We start from the raw sequence: 13,247 nt of genomic DNA, 5'->3' as shown, positions 1-13,247 counted from the left end.
CTGTATGCGGACATGGGACTGAATGACCTCTAAGGCACCCATCTGTGACTGACAACTGTCCTGACAATTTGAATGCCTAACAGTCTTACAAGAAAGTCTTAATATGAGGGAGAACCGCTGTAAAAAAAAAACCATTGAGTTTATTGGTTTACAGTGAGAAAGAAAAATGTTTATGTGGGTGTGAGAATATATGGAAATTCAATCCTGCGAAGGCAATTGGAGGTAAGATAAAATTTATAGGAAAATTAAGTGAGCTAAAAGGATTGCAGCATTATTTGTAATAATAAAAAATTATAAATAATATAAATAGCCAACAATTGGAGACTGAGAAAAAAATATGGTATATTTATATGATGAAATGCCACTCAGCTGTTAGTAATAATTATTATGAAGTTTTTAACAACATGGAAAATACTTAAACGCAGGTAATAAAATTATCTATAGTTTATACTCATACTTAGTGAAAGAGAGGGTTTTTCTAGAACAAATTTTTAAATTAAATTATTTTGCCTTTTCTTACTTCAAAAGTTATACATGCTCATTTATAAATAATCTCAAAAACTCAGATAAACCAAAAGGAAAAAAATTATCTGTAATTTGACCACCAGAATTAGCCCGTGAGACATCGTTCCAGTCCTTTTTCATTCTAGTTTTAAAATAATAATAGGGTTATACTGTTTTTGTGACCTGCTTTTCCTTTCCTTGGCATTACGTATTTATTTATTTTAGGTGCATAGTATTCCTTTGTATCTGTACTGGATCTAATTGGGGGAAAGTAAATAAACTTAAAAAATGAGAAGTGCCGATTCACAGCCAGGGACCTGGTGGACCTGAATGATTGATGCTTCTCTTTATTGCTAATCAGTGGGCTCTCCATCAAGTGGCACATTGAGCAGTGTTGGGCTTGTTAGCTCCTTTTATGGAATCATCAAATGGCAAGTTGGGTGGAAATCATGGGAGTCATTTAGGGCAACCCCCACCCTTTCCCCTCCCCACAGCCCCACTAAATGGATAAGAAGGGTCCTAACCTTCCTACCAACCTATGACCTGGTGTGTTTGGTTTGATCAGCCCAGAGCAGGAGAACAGCTTGTGTGACCCTCCACTCCCCTCCAATCTCCCTCCCCTCCTCCATCCCCACTGCCTCTGGTTGAAATGACGGGGCTGCCTGTTTCCCAAACCCTGTCTCCTAGGATGGGGGCGGGGAGCTCAGGGCCTTATCTGTCACCGAGTTCCCATGACACAAGCTCAGCCTCAGACGCGCTTCCCTCTGTGATTCACCACCAAGTCTGCTTTCTACTTTCCTGTCAGGGGATGTTATGACATCAGATTTATCTGGTTAAAGGGAAGAAAAATGCTTACCAGCTCGTTTTTTTTTAACCGTGGGCACTGTGAAAATCTTCTAAAGTTCACACAGTCTAGCCACCAGGATTAAAGCCTCAAACGGCCCTCCCTGATGCTGCCCTGGCCAAGGCCTGCCTGACCTGAACGCAATTCCAAAGAAGACAAAATTGCTCTGTTCCAGAAACTCCTCCCTCTGCATCTCTATCCCATTTCAGACCCCCTTTCTCAGTGCTCTCCCAGCAGGCAAAATGCCCCTGACAAATGAATTTTCCCATATCCTTTGGGGATTCAACATGCTGGCATCTGTAAAGAGAGCTACAGTGGGGCTTAATCCAAAGACATGGCTGGGTAACTGTGGGACCTCAGGCTTGACCGAGAGGCACTGCTAAGGCTGTCACCACGGGCTATACTCACTTCTCTCACACCTGAAGCACTGGAGTGGGGAGGAAACCAAAATTCATGGAGCCCCAGTGTGCCGGGCATGGTGCCAAGTGCTTTCTGTAGGTTTCCACATCCATTCCTCACAGCACTGCGCACGGGGCACTGTTATCCCAATTTTAATGTAAAAGAACCAAGACTTCAAGAGGTTTAGTCATTGGCACAAGGGGCAGGCTCAGGATTTGAACCCAGGGCTGTCAATTCTACCATTACATCATAAAGATGCCTCCCCACAAGATTAGAACCTGTATACTTTCAAAAAGAAACAGAATGCCTGTGCCCTGAGTTAGTGTCCTTTGGTGCTCCAGCTTATAGGATCGTCCAAATGTCTTTGTGCACAGGAAACATCTCTAACTGAGCCCTTTGCTCCAGACATCTGGGACTCTGTAGGTTCAAAGGACAAGAAAAGTCTCTTAATTCACTTGTACTGACTCTGTTGCCCCACCTGCATCCTTTGTCCCTTTGCAGTTGCTTCCCCAGAGTCACAGAAGTGAGCCACAGAGGACCTGGAGCAGCAATTCTCAAGGTGTGGTCCTTGGACCAACAACATCAGTGTCTCCTGGGAACTTGGTAGGAATGCAGTTTCGGGGACCCCACTCCAGACTTGAGTCAGAAATTCCGAGGGTGGGGCCCAAAATCTGCATTTTCAGAAACCCTCCAGGTGATTCTGATGTGCTAAAGCTTGAGAACCACTGACCTGGAGAATGCGATTGGCATCTTTCTTGGCTCCACCCCCATATCCAGTCAGCTGCTGAGCTCCATGAATGCTGCCTCTGCCTCCTAGTTTGTCTGACTCAGGTCCCGTTAACGCCTGCCTGCACTGTGGCCGTGCCTCCCAGTAACCTCACCTCTCATCCCTCCCTGCCTTCTAGTCCGTGTCGCCCTCAGATACTGCATGATCTCTCTGCTCTCATGATGTTATGGGGCTTTTGGAATACAATCCAAATTCCTTAACTCGATATTCAAGAACCTCCAAAATACGCATTGGACTTTTATTTTTAAACTTATTTCCTATGTGTCCTTCCCTTTATGCGTCCTGTGCCCAAGTCGTGCAAAACTACTCACTGTTTGCAACAGACTCACACTTTCTCACCTCTGTGCCTTTGCTTCTGTTGCTCCCCCTGCCTGGTATTGCTTCCCACTCATCCCCACAAATCTGTTAGGGTCCAGCTCAAATGTCATCACCTCCGTGAAGTCTTCCTTCATTCTTCCAACTTCCTTCCTCTTCTTAAAAAAAAAAAAAAAAACATTTGGAGTAATTCATTGAATTCCCTATAGAATTAAGTTAGAAATTTGTCTTTTTGCATTTAAAAATTTTTTAACTGAAGTGTAATTGACCTACCACACTATGTTAGTTCCAGGTTCACAACATATTGAACTGCTATTTCTACACATTACTTAAAATCTCCCTTCCTTTTCTTGAACTCATAGAATTAATCTTTACTTCTCTTATGGCGCTGATTAAATTATAATTTATGCCTCCTTGTGAACATGTTTTATCTCCCTACTAGGTAGTAAGGGGACAGAGTTCTGCCTTTTATAATCTTTGCATTTCCGATAGCACCCAATACAGTGGCAGAGCTTAATACATGGTTGTTGAGTGAATGAATGAGTGAGTGAATGAATGTTGGATCCACAAAAACAAAACTGAAAGATTTTTCACCCCTTACTTATCTAAACATGCCTATCAAAGTCAATGATATTATTACTGCTGTTTTTCTAACAAAATAGTGTCCATTTTATCTCAGATTATAACACAAAGTTTTCAAGGATAACAGTGTCAGTAGAAACAGATTGTTCCCATAATATCTGTGCTTTGAGTAGCAATATAGGAGAACGAAATTACAAATCTTGTTGCTAACCTTCACCTTGAACAGCATAATGGTCAGCTAAGCCCTATCAGTTTCTTTTGCTAAGCAAAGTAAGAACAAAGCAGCAGTGACTTTCAGGGAGACAACTGCTGGAACCTTGGAAGTCCCCAGCTACAGTTGCTGGCCTGGCTTGATTCTGAAGTTGGGAGACTTTCTGCTGAAACAAAATGAGCTATGTAGATAGTGTGCTGCTCTGCTCCATCTTGACTCCCTCACTCATTGAAGACCTTCCTCCGCATGGTCTGAACAAAGTGACCAAGGGCAATTTTTCAGGCCCTCTGTCACAGAGAACCAGCAACAGGGCATTAAGCACTGAACAGAAACCAGAGCAAAAAAGGTAATTCCAGGTCCCCGGGCTTACCTTCCAGTGGGAGGGTCTGTGGCTGGAGAGAAGCAAAGTGTCTGGTGTTCTTCAAGGACAGGCATGATTTTGATGGGTCTTACATTTTCCTGAAAATCCAAGTGTGAGAGACGCAGTCCCTCCTTTCGCCGGCTCTGGGCTTCTGGTTCTGTGTGGTACTTGACTCGCATCTTCTAACTCAACAATGGCCATTTCTTGGAAAAGACTTTGTAATCTAAATAAGAGATAGAGAGCAGTGGGCCCTGTCTCCTGAACCTCCACGTGGGCAGACCACTGTGAGGCAGCCTTCTGGCGGTGTCAAAAGGAACGTTGTAGAGGAATGAATATTTAATGGTGTGGAAAAGCTATTTAATGGCCTTATATTAAGTAAAAAATACAGGTTACAAAGTAATGAACAAAAAACATACATACTCACACATGAATATGTGTAAAAAGGACAGTAATTAAGTATTAACAGTAGTTATCGCTAGTAAGGGTGTGGGTTTTTCTTTTTTTTTTCTCCCCTGGTACATATCTTTATTTCCCAAATTTTCAACAATGAACAGATTTAGTTTTGCTAATAAGAAAAGACAAGTAAAAAGATTTTAAATTTTCTAAATAAATAAGGTCTTGGGGGAAAGAAGTTTCCAGGAGAGGCCCTGGATTAGCACCTGCAGGGTTGCAGGGACACAGCAGGGTGCTCGGATCTTAGCAGTGAGGGCGGGTGAGCACGGGCTGCTGGGACTTCGCAGAAGGCAAAACCCCTGAGGCAGGGAGACCTTGGCTCCATCCCATTCCAACCACAGTTGACACCAAAGGAGCCAGCCAGGCAGCAAGAAATCCTCAGGAGGCCGGCGGGTGGGCTTTCTGCCTCAATCTGACTTGGCAACTGAAACCAGAGGGCGGGGGCAGCAGCTGCCCCGCTCTGGGGAAGGGGAGGGGCATCTGAGGAGCGGACAAGAGGTCCCTTGCCTTCTCTCAGCCCTCTCCTTACTGTGTGGGATGTGTTTGGTACAGATTTCAGCAAGCTCTTAAGCATCAATGCCCTTAAAGCACTGTGTCCATCCAGGAAACACCCAGTTTTCAGACAAATGGCTTGTTCTCCAAAGCCTGAATAAATTAAGTGCTAGAATTTTGAAACATGCCATTTACCTGGGTTGTTTGGGGAAGTTCGCATAATTGTGCTTACTGTTCCTTTTGCTTCCTTTCCTGCCTCCTGTCTCCACCCTAAACTGCTGAGGGGGTCAACCACGCAGCTGTTGTCCATACAGCGGTTGTTGTACAGTTGTCTGTAACTACTCTGTGGAAAGGCAGTCATCAGTGCATCAGTCATCAAACGTGCATCAGTAGTTCTGGTGCACATTTTAATCAGGGGCCAAGAGCCCTGAACACATCGCACCCTGTAGAACTGCCATGTGTGGCAGCATCAGGGGTCTCCACGCCCTGAATCTGGGATTTGCCAGGCTGCATCAGAGCCAGTCCCATCACCCTGAGCCCTGCTGCTCCTCTCTTGTCCAATTCCTCATCTCCTCCACCTTGCAGTCTCTCCACCGTGCAGATGGATATAACAGGGGAGACGGATTCTCTTACTGAAGCTCATGTTTTCTAGATGGTGCTATGCAATCTGTTTAAAGCTCAAGGCTGAACACATGGTCATTTAGTATAAACTTTTTATCCTATTTTTCACACTAAAAACACTGATTAGCTCCTCCTTCCCTTCTGTGTTCTCCCCCTTCCCCATAAAGACCACTTGTTTATAGTCCCAGCGCAAAAATCCTTGGGATGTGGTGGTATGTTAGGACTGCTCCCAAGACTGCTTTAAAAATCTAGCTTTTCTAAGTCAAATCGCAGAAGATCGTTAGGAAATAATAATAGGAATGGAAAATAGAGTTATTCTCCCAAGTATCGTTATTAATGGTGAATCTGAACAGGCTGCTAGCAATCCTAGCTAAGATGCATGTGCATAAGAATTTGAGACTTTGGTTCCATAGCTTAAGTCCAATAAAACTATACCCTGTGGCATTTTTCAGGAAGCATTGAATCTCCCCTCTTGATGGCTAAAACTCAGTGGTTCTGGACAAATGTTCCCATCTCTCCTAAACCATTGAAAATCTTATTACAAATAAATTAAATGACATAAGCCTTCTATCTTTCCTGGGAGAGATTTCATAATGTCCTGAAAAGGAAAATGTGACTTTAAGATATGAGGCTAGTATGATCTCAGCTACATTTAAAAAGATATTTCTAAAAGCTTCTGTACAGCAAAGGAAACCATCAACAGAATGAAAAGGCAACCTATCAAATGGAAGAAAATATTTTCAAATCATATATCTGATAAGGGGTTAATACCCAAAACATATAAAGAACTCATAAATTGCAAAAAACAAAAAACAATCTGATTTTAAAATGAGCAGAAGATCTGAATAGACACTGTTCCTAAGAAGACATACAGATGGCCAGCAGGCACATGACAAGATGCTCAGCATCTCTAATCATCGACAAAATGCAAATCAAAACCACAATGAACTATCACCTCACACCTGTCGAATGGCAATTATCAAAAGACAAGAGATACCAAGTGTTGGGGAAGATGCAGAGAAGAGGGAACCTTGTGCACTGTTGGCTGCAATGTAAACTGGTGCAGCCACTGTGGAAAATGGTACAGGGGTTCCTCAAAAAATTAAAAATAAAGCTACCATGAGACCCAGCAATTCCACTTCTGGGTATTTATCCAAAGAAAATGCAAATACTAATTTGAAAAGGTACATGCACTCCAATGTTTATTGCAGCGTAATTTCAACAGCCAACATCTGGCTGTCCCTTGATGATGAATGGATAAAGAAGATGTGGTCTATATACACAAGGAATACCATTAAACCATGAAAAGAGAATGAACTCTTGCCATTTGCAACAACGTGGATGGACTTGGAGGGCATTATGCTAAGTCAAAGAGTCAGACAAGAGAAAAACAAATACTGTACGATCTTACTTGTATGTGAAATCTAAAAAAAGAGAAAGAAAAAAGAAAAAACTCACCACCGTCACTGGCACCAACAAAGAACCAAATTCACAGATATAGAAAACAGATTGGTGGTTGCCAGAGGTGGGGAGTGGGCAAAGTGGGTGAAGGGCATCAAAAGGTACAAACTTCCAGTTATAAAATAATTAAGTCATGGGGACATCATACAGCATGGTGACTACAGTTAACAATACTGTGTTGTGTATTTGAAAGTTGCTAAGAGAGTAGATCTTAAAAGTCCTCATCACAAGAAAAAAATTTTGTAACCATATATGATGGTGAATGTTAACTAGAATTACTGTGGTGGTCATTTTGCAATATGTACAATTATTGAATCATTATGTTGTACACCTGAAACTAATGTAATGTTATATGCCAATTATACCTCAATTTAAGAAAAGATTATTATGCACAGAAAAAGCCTCCAGAAAAACGTGCTGAAATGAAATCTTTGGGTCATGATACTATGGGGGATTATTTACTCCTTCTGTTTTCAACAGTGTGTGTTTTATGCGCTTGACTTTTATGATCAGGAAGAAAATGAACCATTTAAGAAAGGAAAGCTGAATGCTAACCAAAACTATTACATGGCTCATGGAATCAGTTTCTTGATTTTAAACTGCACTTGGGTCCTTTCTGACTCTTGTCTCACCAATCTGTTTGGCCAAAAGATCTTTTAAGATACAAAATTGCCTGGGTGGCATTTAAGAAAAACATGTTTTTTCAGCTACAAAAGAAAATTCCAAGTTGTTGGGGGGAGGGGCAAGCTTATAAAAAGAAAGCTTTGGAGAAGGAAGCTGTTTTCCCCACCCTTCATGCATTCCATCCTATGACCAACACCGTGTTAAGGACAGAACTCCTGTGTGCGGACATGTGTTGGGAAGTTTCTACAATACAGGGTTGCATTGTACAGAGAGCCTGTGTCCCTGAGGCCCACGGCAGCTGTGTACCCTCGGGTCAACACAAATTCCCCTGCAGAAAGGGAGAGCTCAGTGAAACCCACTCCACTAGGAGAGCGCTCAGTAAGAGATCGAGCTAATGAAAGGGCCAAGAAATTGGGGGATCTACAGAGGATAGTCCTGGAAAAGAACGGACTGCCTTGAAGACTCCTCTCTTAACTTAAGTTTTGGGGGAAAACTCTCCCCTAGCATTTACCTTCTCTTTCCCATCCCATTTTTCCCCATCATCGCTTCAAACCTTGCTCCTGACAAGAAATTCTTACCCTATGGATGACTTCACTTCACTGGCTTCTAAGAGTTGAGACAGAATCAAAAAATAAATCAGGGACTCAGCTGTGTGCCATCACTTGCTGTGTGTACAAGAGATAGAAAAGGCTAATTCTGTGACTGCCCTGGGGACTGTGGCTGTCAGGGGTTCACAGGAAAACCTAGCTTACATCATCAGCTCACAGATGGAAGAGTCTGGAAAAGCACCCCAAATCTTCAGAGCTCAGTAACTCTCCTATCAGAATGCTGAGGCTTAGCAACCCGGTAGGACATAGCCTCTCTGGGTACCAGGGTTGGAAGCAGCATCAGAGGTCGTCACATGCAGGGATTGACACCGAGGCCAGGAAAGTGACAGAAATGAGTGAGGAAGACTGGATGTCAGGTAATAGGGAATGGTGGGGCTGAGGCAAACTGGAAATACATGCATTTAAAAAAATACTATGTAGGCCAAAGTAAACAGGGCTATCAAGCAATATTGTCATGCAGGCTGCTCATTTGTAACATGTGGCTCCAAACTAGTCCAAACTAATTTTGTGGATGAAGAAATAAAGACTCAGAGAGGTGAAGTGACTCACTCCAGGTCACACAGCCAAGCAGAGGCAGAGCCTGTACCGGCAGCCCCATCCCTGGGCTCTGTGCCAGGGTTCCCCCACCCCATCAGACCACCTCTTCACCTGCACCCTTGGGTGGAGTTGGGTCACTGTATACCTCTCTCCTCTTAGGAAAGCTGACATCAGGCGTTTTAGTGAGACCAGGGAAGTTTTTTCTGCAACTCCACGTGGGTTCTGCTTTACCCAATAGGTCACGCCAGCTACAGATGCCACCACCAATTAAGGCCTTTCCCACAACCCTAAATTTCTTCCTTTGACAGCACATCAAGAGTTTCCTTCTGTTGGGTTCCCCTCTGGGTACAATTTGGGAACTGGCTGCTCCTCATTCCAAGATTTCAGACAACAAAAACGATGGTCTGGGTCTAAAATCGCTGAGTAAGATATTCTGAGCATCGATGCAAGTTTTGCTGAAAGTTAACTTTAAATTTGTCCCTAAGATGTTGGAGAAATTAATTACTAGTTGTAATGCACTTTGAAAATTAGGGATGAAAGGATCCACAGAACTATAAAATATTATAATTAATGAATACCTATCAATAAACTGTGATTAAGAATAATGGGCAGGGGGGAGGGTAGAACTCAAGTGGTAGAGCGCATGCCTAACATGCATGAGGTTCTGGGTTCAATCCCCAGTACCTCCTCTTGGAATAAACAGGAATAAACAAATAAATAAACCTGCCTCCCCTCATCAAAAAAAAAAAAAAAAAGAATGGGCATTCTTCACAGGTTATCAAGCTGAGGCATCTTTCACAAGAATACTTTAAGTATCATCTGTTTTGCCAGAAATATTCTGTTTGTAAGTTGCTCACGGGAGTTGTGTCCAATGCAAAAAACTAAATTTTGTGCTTTTAAGAGGAAATCGTTGATATTTTATATGCCATGAGTTAGTAACAATGGAGACAACTTTTAATTTCCATTTATAATTTCTTCTCTTGAAAAACGTTTTCAAATTTCCTCAAGCTTGGTTTCAAGGAGACTCTTGTCAGATAATATAGATGTTTAGGTTTCCTCCCTCACTGCTCCTCCATCTAAGAACTCAATGCCCTTCTGGCCTCCCCACTAGCAGAGACTCTTCTGATGTATAAATATCTAACACCATGCAGAGCTCAGAGTCTGCACATAGTAAATGCTCAATAGACATTTGATGAGTGAGTGAGTGAGTGACGGTCCATGGTTGCCTGAGCCCAGCTGGGGAGCACAGGGGATGTCAGCCCCTGGGTTGGGAGGCCACATTAGTTCTTTGGGTAAATGGACAGAATGTCCTCCAGTAACGGGAGCTGGCTGGAATTCTTGACTTCTGAGGCATGGTTTCAGTTTCTAGTCCATGGCCCAAGCCCGTTTAGTGACTGGTAGTGGTCTCACTGCTCAGTGGTGATGAAGATTGGCTTCACGACTTCACTTCATTTGCTTGTGGACCATGTATAAAAATCCCAAAGTTACTGAGTCTAAGAACGGACCAAAGTAACTGCAGTGATATATCTGAGACTCACATATCATGTAGGTACTGTTTTGAAACAGACATACTTAGGTTCAAATCCTAGCCAGTGATAATGGTAAATTTTAAGGATCCCTTACCTTTATACCTAGCACTGCGCTAAGCACTCTTCACGTATTATCTTACTTAATCCTCATGCTTACCTTAATAAGGGAGGTACCATAAACATGACCATATTTAGGTTGGGAAATAAGAGGCAGAGAAGAAAAGTTATTAATCCCAAGCAACACTGATAATAGCAGAGCTGGGATTTGGACTCCAATGTATTTGGTTCTAAGGTATGACCTCTTAATCCCTACAATATATTGCCTCTCATCAATCACAGCCTTGCCGCTTATTATCTCTGTAGCCAAATGAGTCCCTTGACCTCTCTGAGACTCGGCTGTCTCGTCTTTAAAACAAAGACCATCACATCCACTTTGCAGAGTGTGCACCTGAGCATCAGCCTCTTCTGTGTTCCCCTCTCTGACTCTAACCATAAGGTTCAAAGGGAGCAGTTCTTTTCTCTCAGTGCCCACGCCTGACACTACTGATTGGCAAAAGGGTGGCCCCTAAAAGCTCAATCAAAGTAGCCTATCTCCTTGGCCATAGTCGTTTGGTCTGGGGGTGGACACCTGACCAAGTCAGGTGAGTCGAGCCCCTCTCTGGGTTGTTTTTCACTTGACACCAGACAAGGTGAGCTTCAGCCCCTTGGTAGTGATAAAGCAGAGAGATGGGAGCGGGGCTGCACCTCCTTGCAATAGGAAAAAGGCTGTCAGAGAAGATGAATCCAGTGTAGAGTCTGAAACAGAAAAAATGGTTGGAGAAAAAGTCCAGGTCGAAACACCACCAACTCCTAGCAGTTCCTCTGTCATTTCCCCAGCGTATTTATGGAGTGAATAAGTCCCCATTTATGCCTAAACTAATCTGAATTAAGTTTTCAGTTACTGGCACCAAAAAGAACAACCAAACAAAAGGGATCCTGTCAAGCACAACATTGCATTGGGCCCATGTAAGCGTATACGAGCACGTGTATGGAAACCCGCTTACAAAGGGTCCCGATTTTAGATATACTGGCAGTGGATTTAAGGGGAAGCTTGAGCAAGTTACATCAAGAGTGGGAATGGCATCCCCTGGAGTGTACAGTACATGATCTTTGCACCCCAGTGCATAGGTCTGATCATCGCATCACCCAAAACTTGATACCTGGCCCATCTCCTCCCAGTGCAAACTTACTGCCCATCACAGGTCTTTGGAAACTTGGCTTTTACTAATAGTTCTATTTTGCCAGAGTTAGTGCCGAATGTCACAGAGGAAATTAAATACATGCGAAATGCTTTTTTTTTTTAAAAAAAAAAAGCAGGCAACAATGATTTAATTTAGGACGTCTCAAGATCACAAGAGTCAATGCCTTTTTAGGATCTAAATTCCTTAAAGATAGTATCAGAATACCTTTTAATGTCTAGCTCATCAGTGCCTGGAACTTGAACATACAAAAAAGAATGAGACATCTTCAAGTGTCAAGCAAATTTCAGAAGCAGTTCTTTTCATCCCAGTCACTTGGCATGTTATTTGCAGTAACTGTTGCCTGCTGGAGACAGGAAACATGTATTTTAAAAAAACTTTGTGGATGGGAAATTAGACCCAAAGAAACTCATCTGCAGTCACAGAAATAGAATTAGTGGCATAGTCCTTGGTGTTACATTGTGGTTATTAGTACAGTAAACGTCAGTTACATACATATACACACACATATAGTTATCTTTTGCTTTCTGAACTATCAATTGTGAACTCAAGAACCAAACAGATATATGTACGAATTCCCTCCTACCCGAATAATTCCTCCTTCGCTCTCCAAATCCATTTTCCACTCCCCAGTGCCTACTCTATGCCTAAGGCCTGCAGCACCTGGGAGCCCTTACCCTCCCACTCCTAGTCGGGCACGGTCAGTGGGAGATCCATGGGGAACGTGGTGCGGGTATTTATTTCCTTCCTCCCCTGTGGTGGGCACTGTTGGTGCTATGTCAGGATGCCTGTTTCTGTGTGTCCATTTCCACTTCTGTGTCTTTTGCTTCTGTTGGCTGACAGCTCTAACTTTCTTCAGAAAACTACCTTTGGGCCAGCAGAGCTAAGTCATCCTGGGCAAGTAGAAAGCTGGGAGTGTCTAGGAGTTCGTGTCCCCAGGATATTAGTCAATGGCTAGTGAAAGAGGATGAAAGTCCCATTCTCTTGCTAGAGGTGGGACAAACCCTGGGTGTGACAACTCTGGGGTATGATTTTACTCTAGAAAAATGTGTGGAGTTAGGTTAGGGCTGGGACTGTGCTTGAATCTGCACTCTTGCATAGCTTTCTCCCCTTCCCTGTCCTGGTTCCTTTATTCTCTTACAAGTGTCTCCAGAGAGCACTTCCCCAATAATGCACTTACACATGAGTTCTTGCCTCAAGGTCTGCTTCTAGAGCCTCTCACTAAGACCTCCTCTGCTGTCCATTCCTCCAGAACCTGGTCACAACCTCAGCAGGGGCCGAGCCACAGATCCTGTTGTGTGGCCCCTCTTCCAGGACTCTAGCTGTCATGCAGACCCTGGGAACACCACTTCTTGTCCTTGCCCTTTTAGGTCTAGGGGTATTAACCCATTGGTGCTAGTCCTTGAGTTCTTCTTGGTTCCCTTAAACCTGCCCACAAATCCCTAAGTAGTGTCTCTCTTTTCTCCTCTTCCATTAAATCCTTTAAACCTACCATCTATTTCTGATTGGGATTCTGACTGAGAATTCTGTCTCCTCCCCAGATCTCCAAAATTTAATAAAGATGGTAAACTTTCACATCCAAAAATCTCAACAAACTTCAAACAAAATAAACAGAAAGAAAATGACACAGGCACTTTATAGTTAACTTGCTGAAAAACAGTGAGAAAGAGCAGCCACCGAA

The sequence above is a fragment of the Vicugna pacos genome, chromosome 1, assembly GCF_048564905.1.
Source record: "Vicugna pacos chromosome 1, VicPac4, whole genome shotgun sequence".
Lineage (NCBI taxonomy): Eukaryota > Metazoa > Chordata > Mammalia > Artiodactyla > Camelidae > Vicugna > Vicugna pacos.
This window is presented reverse-complemented; position numbering follows the sequence as displayed.